Below are 14,861 nucleotides of genomic sequence, written 5' to 3'. Positions count from 1 at the left end.
TTTATTAGATCTTTTAGCGTATGAACATACGTACCATTATATCTGTACTGTATTACTGGAAATTTTGAATAATATAAAAATTAAATCTAGAGACATTTAAGTAAGTGAGCTATGAAACGTTGTTAAAATTATTTTAAAATAAATTATTGTTTCAGGCTTAAAGTGCGGTTGCAGTGCGAGTGGGAGTGTTCAGTGCAAGTGGCAGCATGTGGTGAAGTGAAGTGAAGTGAAGTGTTACGAAGGCGGTCGCAGTGATCGCGAGTTTGTTTCGCGTCGCCGGCCGCCGCGGCGGTAGTCATGCCGCCAAGTTGACAACGGCGGCCGGCCGCGCCTCCAGCCGCTCGACCACACACTCCTCAGGTGAGTCTATTAATAACTCTAGACGTGTATGACATACATTGTTTACATTCGCAGGTGCAGGTAAGTTATGAAATTAAATTCAAGGTGTAAACTTTCTTACTTAACTGGATGCGATTTGGTATAGCCGCGCAACAAATTGGCCTCGTATGATTTCTGAAAGGACTGAAGATTATTTAAATAAGACATCAATTAACATTAATTTAATTCAGAAGTGAAATATGTTATGTAAGTTAACTATTCATATATAGTAACTGTCTCTCGTGGTTGCCTCTATGATAAGTACGTTCATAAGTATAGTTTGCTGGATTGATTCACTTTTATTGTTACGCTCTTTTCTTTGAATCGTAGTGTGAAGTTTTTACAAATCAGTTTGACTTACCTCGTTTCTAAGATTTTTTACGCGTTTCTGAGATAAAATATAAGAATTCTCCAGCTTTATAACAAAAAAAAATAAGGAAATATTATATAACTGTAATCAAAATCAAATTTAAAAAGAAAAAGATATTACCCTAAATCTACACATATATTACATGTCAGATAATATAAATAAAAAATTGCCAGGTTATTTATATAAAAACTAAAGCTTGTAAAAATACAATCTTCTGTACTGAGTGGTATAATTGAATTTAGTATCGTATAACAAGCAACCCACAATAGAGAAACATTGCAGCTTGAGGTCCAGATCGGCTTACTAACTAGAGGCTTGAGTCTCGTAGTAGGATAATATAAACTAAGTTTGAACATAAACATAGCTGACTCTTTCTATCAGGCTAGTTTTAAGATTGAAAAATATGAGTAACAGAGTGGACTATGTATATTTAATCTTATTAAGAAGATGTACTTATCCAAACGTTTAAGTTTCGAAATCGGGAACAAGAATATTAACATTTTCAAATGTTCTTTTCAAACACAATTTCTTAATTGATTCTCTTATAATATTCACAATTTATAGTTTAGAGTTTTTTTAAATAGTAAATGTAAACTTGCTTTGATTTTAGGAGGCCTACGTAAAACTATAAAAGTAATACAAAACATTTTTTAACAACGTTTAACAACTCAAATGAAAGTTGACTAAATGTTCAATATAATTATCATTGATTTACCTTCTATGACCACAGTATAATTGTTTGTTTATTAGACCAACCGCGTTTATTACCACACCCATTAAACTACCCAAAAGCTTTACATATCACGGTTGAATTACATAGAAATATCGAAGTTTATATTTTGCTAATGAATATTGAAAATCAATGCCCCTATAGTTTTGTTTATAAATGTGTACAATATTTAAATCTATATGTGTGTATATCTTTTGCGCCTAGTTTCTGATTTCTTATCGTAAACTAAAAACATAACCTAAACACAAAAAGAAGCACTTCTACTGGAAAATCTATCACTTTTACATTATTAAAGTAATTTACTTGTTTTGAGCTTGATTGATGATTTGATTTGATTTTTTTTAATAATAATAATAATCTTTATTTGAAAAATATAAGCATCACAGTATTTACACCAAGTCGCTTATATCAACACTAATTACTAAACAATGTTTTAAACATTCTTACTAATTTAAATAAAACATACTACGAGGACAAATGAAATAAAATTAAGTAAAAAAAATAAAATTAAAATTACAAAATAAGCTTAAATCTATTTAGGAACTACAAAATTATTCTTTAAAATTTTGGAATATGTAAATTTGTTTAAATATAGTATAAATAGGATCATAAAATATGTCTACATCTCGACAACGTATAAAGTCATTCAAAAGTTTAACGGCCCTAGCAGTGGGGCTGTTGCTAGCTTGGTCTGAATGCCACATAGGTGGGTAGCAAAACAATCTACGAGTATGTTGCCGTCTTCCAACACCACGCATATATTTGTCGGGAACTTATAAATATATTGCTTCGCGTACAGCAGTGCTATCCACCCTATGCACTAAGATTAAATAATAAAATTTTATATGTGCGGAGTCTCGCCTAAGCTGAAGTGAATCTAGACCAACCATACCTGACACAAACATTGAAGGTAGTGTTGCCCAAATTCAGTCTTGGTCTTGCAGTCTTGGTCTTGTTCTTGCGTTTTTGCAAGACCAACACCAAGAACAAGACCGCATATTTTTTGCAAGACCAAGACCAAGACTGACCGTGCAAGACTTGAGCAAGAACAAGACATAGCCTGCAAGACTCTTGCGTCTTGCAGTTAGGACTTAGCGCTATTTCACGGAGTAGTTAGGTGTAACAGATCGGTGTATAGGAACGCTTAGGAATTCTATGAGACGCAAAAAACTGTATCAAAGAATATGAAAAACTGGACCTATGCGCATTACGTTACGACTAATACCATAAACATACCTACATAGCGAATAAAAAAATATCCATTAAAATCAAACTGAGTGCATGCATAGTTATGTTTTAATCATCGGCACTTCTTTTGAAATCATATACAACAATCGTTGCCGCCGCGCCGAAATCACAACATTTGACACTATTTTATGGCCGCCAAAGGGCGTAGGTATACTCATACAAAATAATTTCGAATTTTAAGAGTACCTACAGGTGTTCCAAAGAATAAATAAGTTTTAGAGTGCTTAGAATGAAAATGAATACATTATAATGATCAAACAACAACAGCCTGTAAATTCCCACTGCTGGGCTAAAGGCCTCCTCTCCCTTTGAGGAGAAGGTTTGGAACATATTCCACCACGCTGTTCCAATGCGGGTTGGTGGAATACACATGTGGCAGAATTCCTATGAAATTTGTCACATGCAGGTTTCCTCACGATGTTTTCCTTCACCGCTGAGCACGAGATGAATTATCAAGACAAATTAAGCACATGAATCAGCGGTGCTTGCCTGGGTTTGAATCCGCAATCATCGGTTAAGATGCACGCGTTCTAACCACTGGGCCATCTCGACTTATAATGATCACGCAAGTAGCATTGTGATTACGATAAAATGGTTAGGGAAGGTAGTAGATGTCATAATAATTTATTCTAGTAAGTATATATTATAATATTGATTATATTAGGATGATAATATATTATATTAGGTCAGTTGATTTTTCAAATTTCTTATCAAATCTTCAGTAATTTATTAATCTGCTTGATCTTAACTATGGCTATGTTAATTCAAGCTCACAATGTTCCAATTCTAATACGTTTTTCTAAGATTTAAAATAAATTTTAATAAATAGTAATAGACTAATAGATAATTGCAAGACTTGCAAGACTCTTGCTGCAAGACCAAGACCAAGACCAAGACTGGGAGTGCAAGACCAAGACCAAGACCAAGACCAGGTGTATTGGCGCAAGACCAAGACCAAGACTGGCTAAGTCTCGTCTTGTTCTTGCATTTGGGCAACACTAATTGAAGGGTATAGAAAAGGGTAGTACCCATATTTACGCTTAAACAAATATCTACAGAATTTTCTTTGTATCTTTTCTAACATTATAGCATACTTTGCCTCACGCGGACTCCAAACTATTGCATTATATTCTAATTTACTGTGGACATAGGCCTTATACAATTGTTCTATTGCTTTGATATTATTAAATTGCGATGATATTCTAATAATGAAACCAAGGCATTTATTAGCATCTTTGCATGTTTTAAGCTTTTTTTTTATTTCCTATCCATTATAACTCCTAAATCCCTGATTTTTGGTACATTCTCCATTGGTGTGTCAGACAGATTGTATATATTTTTAATAAGTTTATGAGATCGAGAAAAGGTGATAGTTTTACATTTTGAATTATTAAATGATAATTTGTTTCTTATAGTCCAGTCAACTACGGCATCAATATCACGCTGTAGCGCTACACAGTCTTTAGTTTCGGTTACAGATATGTACAATTTCAAATCATCAGCAAACATAAGGCATTTTGCATTAGAGATAACACTTGGCAAATCATTTATCATCATCAAAAATTGCATAGGACCCAAAGTACTACCTTGACTAACCCCTGATCGAGTATAATACTCTTCAGATTTATACCCGTCTAACTTGACAAACTGTCTTCGATTTTTTAAATAGTGAGCCATCAATTTTAAGAGAGAAGTTGAAAATCCTAATAAAGCAAATTTGTTTAAAAGTACATCATTATCTACGAGATCAAAGGCTTTCTTAAAATCAAAGTAGGCGGCATCTACTTGACAACCAGACTTAACTTTAGTATTTATATAATCTACAAATTCTGTATGATTAGTCAATGTGGAGCGTTCAGGACGAAACCCATGCTGGCAATCACTCAATTGTCCCTTTATTTGTTTATAAATTATGTTATTAAGAATTGATTCAAATATCTTTCCAAATACACATAGAACAGCGATTGGTCTATAATTTGTTATATCCGTGGACGAGCCCGATTTTAGAATAGGTGTTACTCGAGACACTTTCCACTTGGTAGGATATAAACATTGTTTAATTGAAAGATTATATACATGAAGTAACGGCACTTCCAAAGCTGACAAGCAATCTTTTACTAGAAAGGGAGGTATGTTGTCAGGACCATAAGCAGTTGAAGCTTTTAGTCGCGCTATTGCAAATCTGAGTTCGGCAAGTGTCACTTGTTCGATGGTTACTGTAGATTGGCAACCAAAGCGATTAGCCTCTTCCTCAGCTGTCTTAATGTCTAACAGAGGAGAAGTATCATGAAACACAGAACTAAAATATTTAGCAAATGAATCAATGGTTTTCTGCCCTTCTACAGCTTTATTCTTATAAGTATATGTTTTTATCTGCTGTCTAGTTTTACGTTTTTCCTTTACAAATTGCCAAAAGCTTGATGGCTCTTTATTTATATTGTTTTCAACTCTAGATATATAATTCTTAAATTCTATATTTATAAGATACTTGACTTTAGTTCTATAGTATTTAAAAAGTTCTTTATTAAACTCTAATTCATAACACTTAAACTTTTTTAGATTAAAATATTTTAATTTTATATAATATATTATTTCTTTGGTATACCATTTTGGATAAAAATATTTATTATGATTCTTCAATGAAATATACAGATAATAGCAAGAATAGGTTTAGCGAATTGAATTTAAGGAGGGATATAAAAAATGTGACTGAATAATCAAATTATGTATAATCCGTATTGTTCATAAAATAGTAGAACTGAGATTATGAGTATGGAAATAATAATTTTTTAACACAAACTTCAGCAATATCTATATTATAAAATTTGAAGCAAAATTCTAATTTAAACTTCTTTAACTTATAAACATCTCCGGTTTTGCACTTCAAATATGCAATTCAATACATGTAATAGCAACACAAAACAGCATATTAACAATTGATAATAAAGTTAAAATATGATTTACAAGATTATTGAAAAACTATGATATTATACAGATGTAGAGTTCAGAGTCGTAGCTGTACCGTAGCTATAGCGTAGGTATGGCTACGTCAACGTAGCATTGACGTAGATCAGACATGATCGAATTAATATAACGTACACACCTAATGATCGCTAATGTATTATTGTAATTTAGTACAATGTAAATAAATATAAAAATATGATATCTAATATAAAAGGTCATCTTATTGCTAATTTTATCTTTACGTACTAAGATTTCGTAGAGATCATTTTTCGGTAAGATATTTGAAAATTTAAACGATGAATTGAATAGATATAGATGGCTGGTCTAAATAAATTAAAAAAAAATAATATAAAGTTTTAAAGATAATTTATATGGGATCATAATTACCAAAACCAAAAGCTATTTACTGCAGTTAACAGATTTATGTGATGAAGTCGTAAAGAGGATTAATATAATTAAATTATTCTAAAAAAGGTAAAATCAACTTGGTATAAATATCAGTTTGAAATATATTTGTATCACTAGTAGCCAGCTGTTGTGCCGGTTGCGGTCATAACAAACAAGTATTTTAGTATTCATATCTAAGTATAAAACGAATTATTAATATTCAAAATTTCACTCAACACTAGACAAAAGCTGCATTTGTTTGCATATACTTACTGACGTTACCCTGAGGGAAAGTAATTATTGTAATGTATGTAATAAACACAATGGGAATGTATGTGTCAATATATTATTTAAATTAATTGGATTTTGAAATTAATAAGACAACAAATATATATTTTTAAATTGACTAAAATAATAAAAGAAATGATAATGTATGTGTATATTTTTAGCAAAAGTAATTAATGTTCATATTTGAGCTCTTTCTTCAGTAAATACGTCATTCATAAGAATCTAGCAGTTCTTGTGCCGATAGTCATTTCAGTGAATGGCCTAATGGCCAAGAGCCTCGACCAACACCTTAAGAGGCTCTCGTTAGGCAGCTGGGTCAAGGGCCTGATGCAGAAGGCAGTACTCCTCGGCACGACGCTTATTGTGAGAAAGTTCCTCTCGCTGGAGCCCTGACCACCGGTGTCTTGGACCCTGTTCCCGCCTCTGGTTGGCCTCTGTATTTTATATTTTTAAATATATTTTATATTTATTGTGTATTTGATATTTAAAAATGTATTTAGATATGAGTAAAAAATTTCTACAATAATAAATACCTAAGAGTTTTAATGAAACAGAAATTCAAAACAAAAACGAGAAATTATTCGAAAAGAAATTATTCGATTAAACCATAAATATAATAAAAGTATTCCATACAGAGGCCGGAGTTTTTACGAAATGAATTTGAAATCCAATTCTAAGCAAATGATTTGCTTCGGAAACCTGAACCAGGAGGTAAAATTTTCCGACAAACGTGAGATGGGACTGAAAAACTTCGACATATAGCTCCAATGAGTATGTATCACGTTGGGGTTGAAAACGTTCTGAACGTCGATATCGATTTAAAGATTATGAACAAACTCGTTATTCGAAGTATTAATATACGAGTATATAAATGAAGTCGACTATCGAAAGGTCATAAATTGCATTAAAATCTGCACTATATTTAAATGAAATCTTTATTAAGGAGATTTCTTTAATCAATCAATCATCTTAAATACTATACTCGAGCAAATATGACGCTTATATTTCAACGTTACTAGATGATATCACTAAGTATTGTATGATAGGATTCTGGATGATGTTAATATTAGGCCTCGACAAGGGCATACCTGGATAGTCTCGTATATTGCTTGAATAAACCAAACGTAGAATAAACCATTCTTTGTGATGGAGGTTCAAATATCCGCCGAAACCCAACTCAAATTGTAGCCAAATTATTACTTATTAATTGCTATTTCCGCACCGGAGCCCAATGCGTGTGGCGCATTTACGGATTGCGGATAACACAATCAAAGGCAATGCTGTTGGTGGAGATAGAATTTTGTACAATGAAAGTTTCTAACTAAAGGTGCAGTAATCATATTAGAAATTTGAATTAAAAATTCGTCAATAAAATTTACAGTTACTTTAAATATTGTGCTAGTATATATATAAAAACCTATGTAAACCCACTAGTGACGTAAAACCATTAACTGATGTCTTCATATATTTATTCGAAGGAATTAGGTTGTAAACTAAATAAATACCTATTACGAATCTCTCCCGAGAGTTGTCACACGAACTAGTAATATCCGCATAAAGTTGGATCCTTCGACAAAGTGAACAGTTAAATACAAAGGAAATCGTTGAATACACGTTGTAACACATGGTTTTACTCTCACAATAACACAACGAAACTTAGCGAGTCTGTGAAGGAATTATGCTTTGTTTGAAACGGGGCTTTGATTAGATTGGAAAATGTTCGACGAGAGAATATTCATGGATTTTAGTCATTTGCAGCAGGACGTTCATTTCGTAAAAAGCTTAAATAATTTTTGAATTATTTAACATTAAAATTTTTTGTCAACAATATGAGATCATTATCGTAGTAGTGGATCAAATTATTTATCAGCAACAAAAGCAACAACAGCAGCCTGTAAATTCCCACTGCTGGGCTAAAGGCCTCCTCTCCCTGTAAGGAGAAGGTTTGGAACATATTCCACCACGCTGTTCCAATACGGGTTGGTGGAATACACATGTGGCAGAATTTCTATGAAATTTGTCACATGCAGGCTTCCTCACGATGTTTACCTTCACCGCTGAGCACGAGACGAATTATAAAGACAAATTAAGCACATAAATCAGCGGTGCTTGCCTGGGTTTGAACCCACAATCATCGGTTAAGATGCACGCGTTCTAAACACTGGGCCATCGCGACTCCAACTCCTTATCAGCAATTAAAACATAATGATGGTGATGAATATAAATATGAAATTCCTAACAATAGTTAGATACACATACAGATTCAACATTTGACGGTATATAAAGCAGTACGTGCACTTTTCAATATTTCTAATTTTAAAAGACGGTTATTACAAATACGTTTTAGAATGATAATCTATAAAAGCAATTATATGATATAAAATGGCTGTCGTTGTCATCACGTAGATTCTTGAAAGAACGATAATTCGTTTGAATAAAGTGTACGATTTTATTTAGTTAGCGCAAACATAAAACGGAATGCATTTGTAAAAATTTGTTTTATTTTAAAAGAAAGTTGATAAATATATTTCTGTCGATATGCTATGATTTATCCGTTGCAAGTATTTCTATTTGAATACAGAACGTGTTATTTTTCGAGTAATACTTCTTTAGATTGAAAGGTGGAAGGTTAAAGCATTAGTGTCATGCATGTAGAGGGTGGCAAATAAAGGTCAAATAATTTAAGCTATTATTAGAAGGTACGAAAGTGCCTTTCCTCGTAACGTAAATATACATACATATATATACTTTTGTCGTGTTCATGTTTGTTTTGTTTGATCTTATACAAATTTTGTAAAATATTTGTAAACGGTTATTGATTACTATATAATATGTAATTATTTTAATGTATTAATTCTCTCTTACTCTTGATTTCGTTTTGGTTCAGAACGGTCTTCATTTTTCTATAATCATTCGAACGTAACGGAAGTAATCATCCGCGGTGTTTATGAAGCCTTCAAATTGACATCGGAGTTTTTTTTATTACAAAAGGCGTTATTCAAACAGGAGAGAAAGTTAGAAAAAAATTTAAGCGAAAATGTTTTTCGAGCTTCTAAAAACATGGGAACCATATTTTTCTAATTTTGCTTAAATTGAACAAACAAAACGAAACGCAAGTTTTTATCGGTTTTTTCGTTTTTAAATTTCGAATTGCTGTTCTATTTTTTTTATAAATATTAAGGACTAAAGTTTACAAAAAACAGACCTATCTCTCAACAGTAGGTAATTATATAAACGTCAATTTTAATAGTCTTATCAATGTCATCAAGGCAGATGGCGTTCTTGACGAAACACATTAGCAATATTGGCACTGCAAGTCATACAACACGAGTAAATATATATTGGTATACTCATATTCTTTCTATATGATCTAATATGTTTTGTTCCTTGTTATTATACTGCCTCCAACTAGAAACAGAACACATTAATTATTTTACGACCCAACAATGTTTGCCAGTAGAATAACCAACGAGCTGGTGGTGACTACTCAGACGGTCTTGCACAAAGCCCTGCAATACACATTTTATTTAGACTCATTGTACTGCGAGTAAAATAGAATAATATATTTTTGTCACAAATCGGGCCATGTTATAGTTATTGAATGTATAATACAGATGAATTAAAGACACCCTAAATTTAATATTCATTGGTTATATTGGAAATTATAAGTTTGAGTAAAACTGTCTTATAGCAGTGATATAAAGCTGTTACAACGTGGTCGGTGTGTTGGTAGCATAAAGCGGTGGATTACATCGAAACGTGACCATATTCTCAATTCTGCTGGAATCGTGAATTAATAGTTGAGACGAATCAAACATTTTAGATCTCCGTTCTCTGTTAGTATCTCTGTAATTCAAGCTTAGTAAAATATCATTTGATAGCAATTTTGTTGATTCGAGTTAAATAAAAATAACAAACTGTACTTGAATACGAGAAATATTTATTATGTCGTTCGAATTATACTTGCTGATGGCACTTTATACAAATACAAAAATGATAATATTCTACGTGCTTAGCTAGTGACATTGAGTTGACGGTGGATTGATTGTTTCGACTTTCCCTTGTCATCGAGTTGTTGAATAGAACTTTATGAAAGCTTGTACATTAAGAAATTAAATGTAAGAAATCCTTAGCCGTTTCGTTTGATTTATAAATGTTTGGTCAGTTCCTTTCATGAAAGTTAGTAGTCTGTAGAATTTGGTAAAAATAAAATGTAAACCTTAAAGTAATATATGAGTATGTTATTATATGCGATATTGAATATAGTATTTATAAATTTGATAGGATACACGCATTCAAATAGGGTGTCAGCATAACGGTAGCAAGTATTTCGCGAGTGAGTTACGAAATGTTTTACAGAATCTTACTGTTCCGTAAACAGGGGATAACATCGGAAAATAAAATTGAGTAGACTTATCGATTAATCATTAATAACAGTTTAAATAACTTTCTTTTCATTTCCTTTTTACGCAACATATTGAATGCCTCTGACAATTTTATATACTACTTTTTTTTCCAAATTATATTATAAAGATGTATCAGGACCAAATTTGAAGGTTTGAAGCTTCAGATCGTCAATAAGTGGGCGAGGGGGGGTTAGTTTCTTTGTTTATAAATTAATTTAAAGAATTTAGTATCTATTACTAGGGTTTGTTTAATAAATAGTACATTTAGTTTTGGTACCAGTAACTACTAAAACAGCATATAATAATACTATTACTACAATACTATATCTAGATATCTAAACATATAGTAAGTAAGAGTAAAGTAATAGCCCGTAAATTTCCCACTGTTGGGCTAAGACCTCCTCTCCAAAGACCAAGGTTTGGAAAATATTCCACCACGCTGTTTCAATGCGGCTGGTAGAATGTACATGTGGCAGAATTTCAATGAAAATAGACACATGCAGGTTTCCTCACGATGTTTTTCTTCACCGCCGAGCACGAGATGAATTATATACACAAATTAAGCACATATATACGAGTATATAGTGGTCCTTGCCTGGGTTTGAACCCGAATTAATCGGTTAAGATGCACGCGTTCTAACCACTGGGCCATCCCAGTCTAAACATATATTACATTAAAATTCTTAATTCATCAAAACCTCTATTGTGTCAGGGCCTCTCTTTTGCGGAGGCCCCAGGGCTGTTCCCCTGGTTTCCCCTAAATCCCCTAAAGCTAAAGTTTTAACCGTAAATTTATACTCAAGAATTGCTAATTTTAAATAAGTACAGACTTCCTCCGATTATTGCCTTCGATTTATTTTGTTCTTACAATAAAATTGTAAAGGGTAAGAAGCTGATCTCATAGTCGATTGTATTTCAGATTACCACAGATACATGTTCATTCAGAATTCCCAACACATGTAGGTCTCGTCTCCATGTTGTTCGACGCCGGGCTTAAGATAAATTGAAAACAAAAATTTTGAATTCGTTACTCACTGGAATAAATAAATATAATGTATTTTTTTTAAACGTCATATCACATATTACAAAATTACAAAATATCATATCAAGTAATTAGTTAACGAAAAATACAAATAAATTAAAATAAAATGAGATAGTTACTTTTCTAAAAAAGTACTTGATAAGACTCCTTGAGTACAGTATATTTATATGTAATTTGTTAGATTGTTATAACCGTTTTAGACTTCAAATAATACACTAATAATAAAGTGACACAGCTTCGCATTGCGTTATGTACTACAGGTTTATACCAATTTCAACTGTACGTTGTTATGTTCAATTATTCCTTTGAACAGACCTATACTGACCAGTATATATGCATTTCAATCACCATGTAGAAGCTCGTACGTTGGAGATTATCAATTGTGTCTCGAACAGCTGCTAGGTATAGCAGTGTTGCGTAATAGAACTACTATCGAACCTCGACTTTTATTTTGCGTTATGATATAAAACCAATATAATACGTATAAATAACATAGGAATATATCAAGTGGAATAATTAGGCTATAGTCAAATAAAAAAATCAATTGATGTGTTCATAGACGTTGGATTTAAAAATAAAAAGGGGTGAATAACATAAGTGTGAAATATCTTTTATCTATACATTATATCAATTATATTTGAGATGGTTTGATATTTTTAACATAAGTTTTTATGTTATTCTACAAAGAACAATATTAAAATAAAAAATAAAAATCAAAATAAACTTTATTCAATTAAGTGGGCTTTTACAAGCACTTTTAAATCGTTATTTAACAATTAAGTGAAGCTACGGAAAGTAGATTCTACCGAGAAGAACCGGCAAAAAACTCAGAAGTAACTCTTTTTCAACATTAGAAAATACAATCACATTAGTTAAATACAATATATGTTATATACATGTATCTTGCCTGGAAGTCCACGGGTATTAATTCCAGACTTTTTACCAATGTATTTTTTATAAACGATTTGAATTTACGAAACGGCAAAATTAAAAATGTCTGAGTTAAATATTTCATCAAACCAGATAATACTAATATATATAATTAATTTTACTTTCAAGTTACTTTCACACTATTATAAAATTAAGTTGAACTGAATCGCTTTGAAGCAAATTACGTACAATTTAGCTCTATTTACTTTTTTAAGAAAAAATATATTATAATTAAAATTTTAAATTTATAAAAGCGTTTAACAAGTTTAATAGAAGGTCTTTTATTTAAAACAACCGTAATCTCTAAGTGATTCTTGAAAATTTGTAAAGCTTTCGCTTCTAATAACAGACAATTATCTGTCCTGTATATCCATGACACAAAAACATCGTAATTATTTCTAAATGTCGTCATATTTTACATCGGTGATTATAATTGGATTGTAATATAAAATATATAAATGGAAAAAATCAGGAATAATTGGACCACCGCGAACTCAGTGGATTGAATACGTGAGTATTACCCGAAGATTACTCGTCAAACCTCGAATAGCAATAGTGAGAGTGCTTAATTTGTGTTTATAATTTATCCCGTGCACCTCTAGTGTGAGTCGGTTCGGGACCGTTTTAGTCTCACGGTCTCACCTTCCTCCACTTGCTATGAGCACATCTATGAGCGCAATTACAGCAGGGTAATATTTCCTAGGATTATAATGTACTCCCGTCAAAGCTTGCTCTTACACTGGTAATGCAATGACGCGCGTTAAGGTGCATTTCCGAGAAAATTCAATTTGTGTTGCCTTGTGCTAGGAATTGCAATATTAATATTTTATACGCTTAACTTTATGAAATGAATTTCAAAAATATGTATACAACGTAATTAAGTGTTGCATAAACATGTGCGTTTTCTGTTTTAATAATTTACTTATTATATTTATTTTATTAAATATCGCTACCTTACTATTATGCGCTTATATTCTGCTGCTTATAAGAAAGCAGTTAAATGAATTAAAGTGTTGTCTTTTTTTGTAAGCAGTTTATTTTGATTTTTGATAGTAAACAGTAAAAATGATTAATATCTTAAAATAATAATAATATGAAACAGTTAGTCCAAGTAATATGCCATAAATGATAACATGGATAAAATATTTATTTATAACACCCCTATTCCACACAAGAGGCTAAGATGACAAGACGATATACATGAGAATATAGCATATATATAGCAAGGGTAGTATCAGCTTTGAAATGTTTTTTGCTAGGCGTTACTTCAATATAAGGAGGCATGAGCTTATTCCTCATCTTTTTTCATCACAAGTGGGTCGGTAATTGCGTCGGAATGCCACTTAAAAAACTTCAGAGTCGTCAAATGATCGCATGTTACTTATTATGTGATTATTGCTCAACGCTGCTTCTATATATATTGAATATAGCAATAACAAATAATAAAATGTTGTATATAAAAATACACACAATGAGCGTGGCAAAATTTTATAATACGACATACACAGTGATATGTATATTTCGCATACATTGTCCCGATTTGACAAGGTTTTACTTTTCAAAAAATATGAGGGAATTTCAACCACAGACCGTACGAGTATTTAATAATAAGATGTCCAATGCGAACTACTCGGACACACTATATTTCCTCATGTGAGCCGAACAATGGGCTGGTCCCTATTGTGATCCGCTGTGATGCTTACTGACAGATCAATCGAGTCCAATACGTTAAAGCTCCTTGCAGACAATAGGGTGTTTGTCAGGTTTTTATACGGGTTGCGTAAACATCAAAGTAATTATAATGCATTGAATTGTTATAAATATCAACTGTGGGTAGTTACGTTTTTACAAGATTTAATTAATTTGCAATGTTCGTTAGTTATTTTACATCAGATCCGTATTTGAATCAGTTTCTGTTATAATATGGAATTTAAACTTTACATACTTATAAAATTTCGATGACAATATATTTTTAGATAGCATGTCCAAGATTTGCTCCAGACGAAGGAACTCAACGGTTAACAGCATAGAAAGATAAATTTTATAGGAAAGATTGCATAAAATATTATCTTTTGCGGAATCAGTTGTATATATTTGACAAATCACACAAGTGTAATG

At 31.8% G+C, this 14,861-nt stretch overlaps 1 protein-coding gene across 1 annotated transcript in view; it reads left to right on the top strand.

Moving 5' to 3' along the window:
* LOC124537761 (voltage-dependent calcium channel type A subunit alpha-1) overlaps nucleotides 1–14,861 on the top strand; it is a 221,511-nt gene that overhangs the window by 34,841 nt on the left and 171,809 nt on the right. Inside the window, 1 exon segment of the mRNA XM_047114653.1 lies at nucleotides 156–360. The gene's annotated coding sequence lies outside the window, so the exon portion shown is untranslated.

This window comes from Vanessa cardui, chromosome 2, assembly GCF_905220365.1.
Source record: "Vanessa cardui chromosome 2, ilVanCard2.1, whole genome shotgun sequence".
Classification (NCBI taxonomy): domain Eukaryota; kingdom Metazoa; phylum Arthropoda; class Insecta; order Lepidoptera; family Nymphalidae; genus Vanessa; species Vanessa cardui.
The sequence above is the reverse complement of the archived record's forward strand: the minus strand, read 5'-3'. Positions and strand labels throughout refer to the sequence as shown.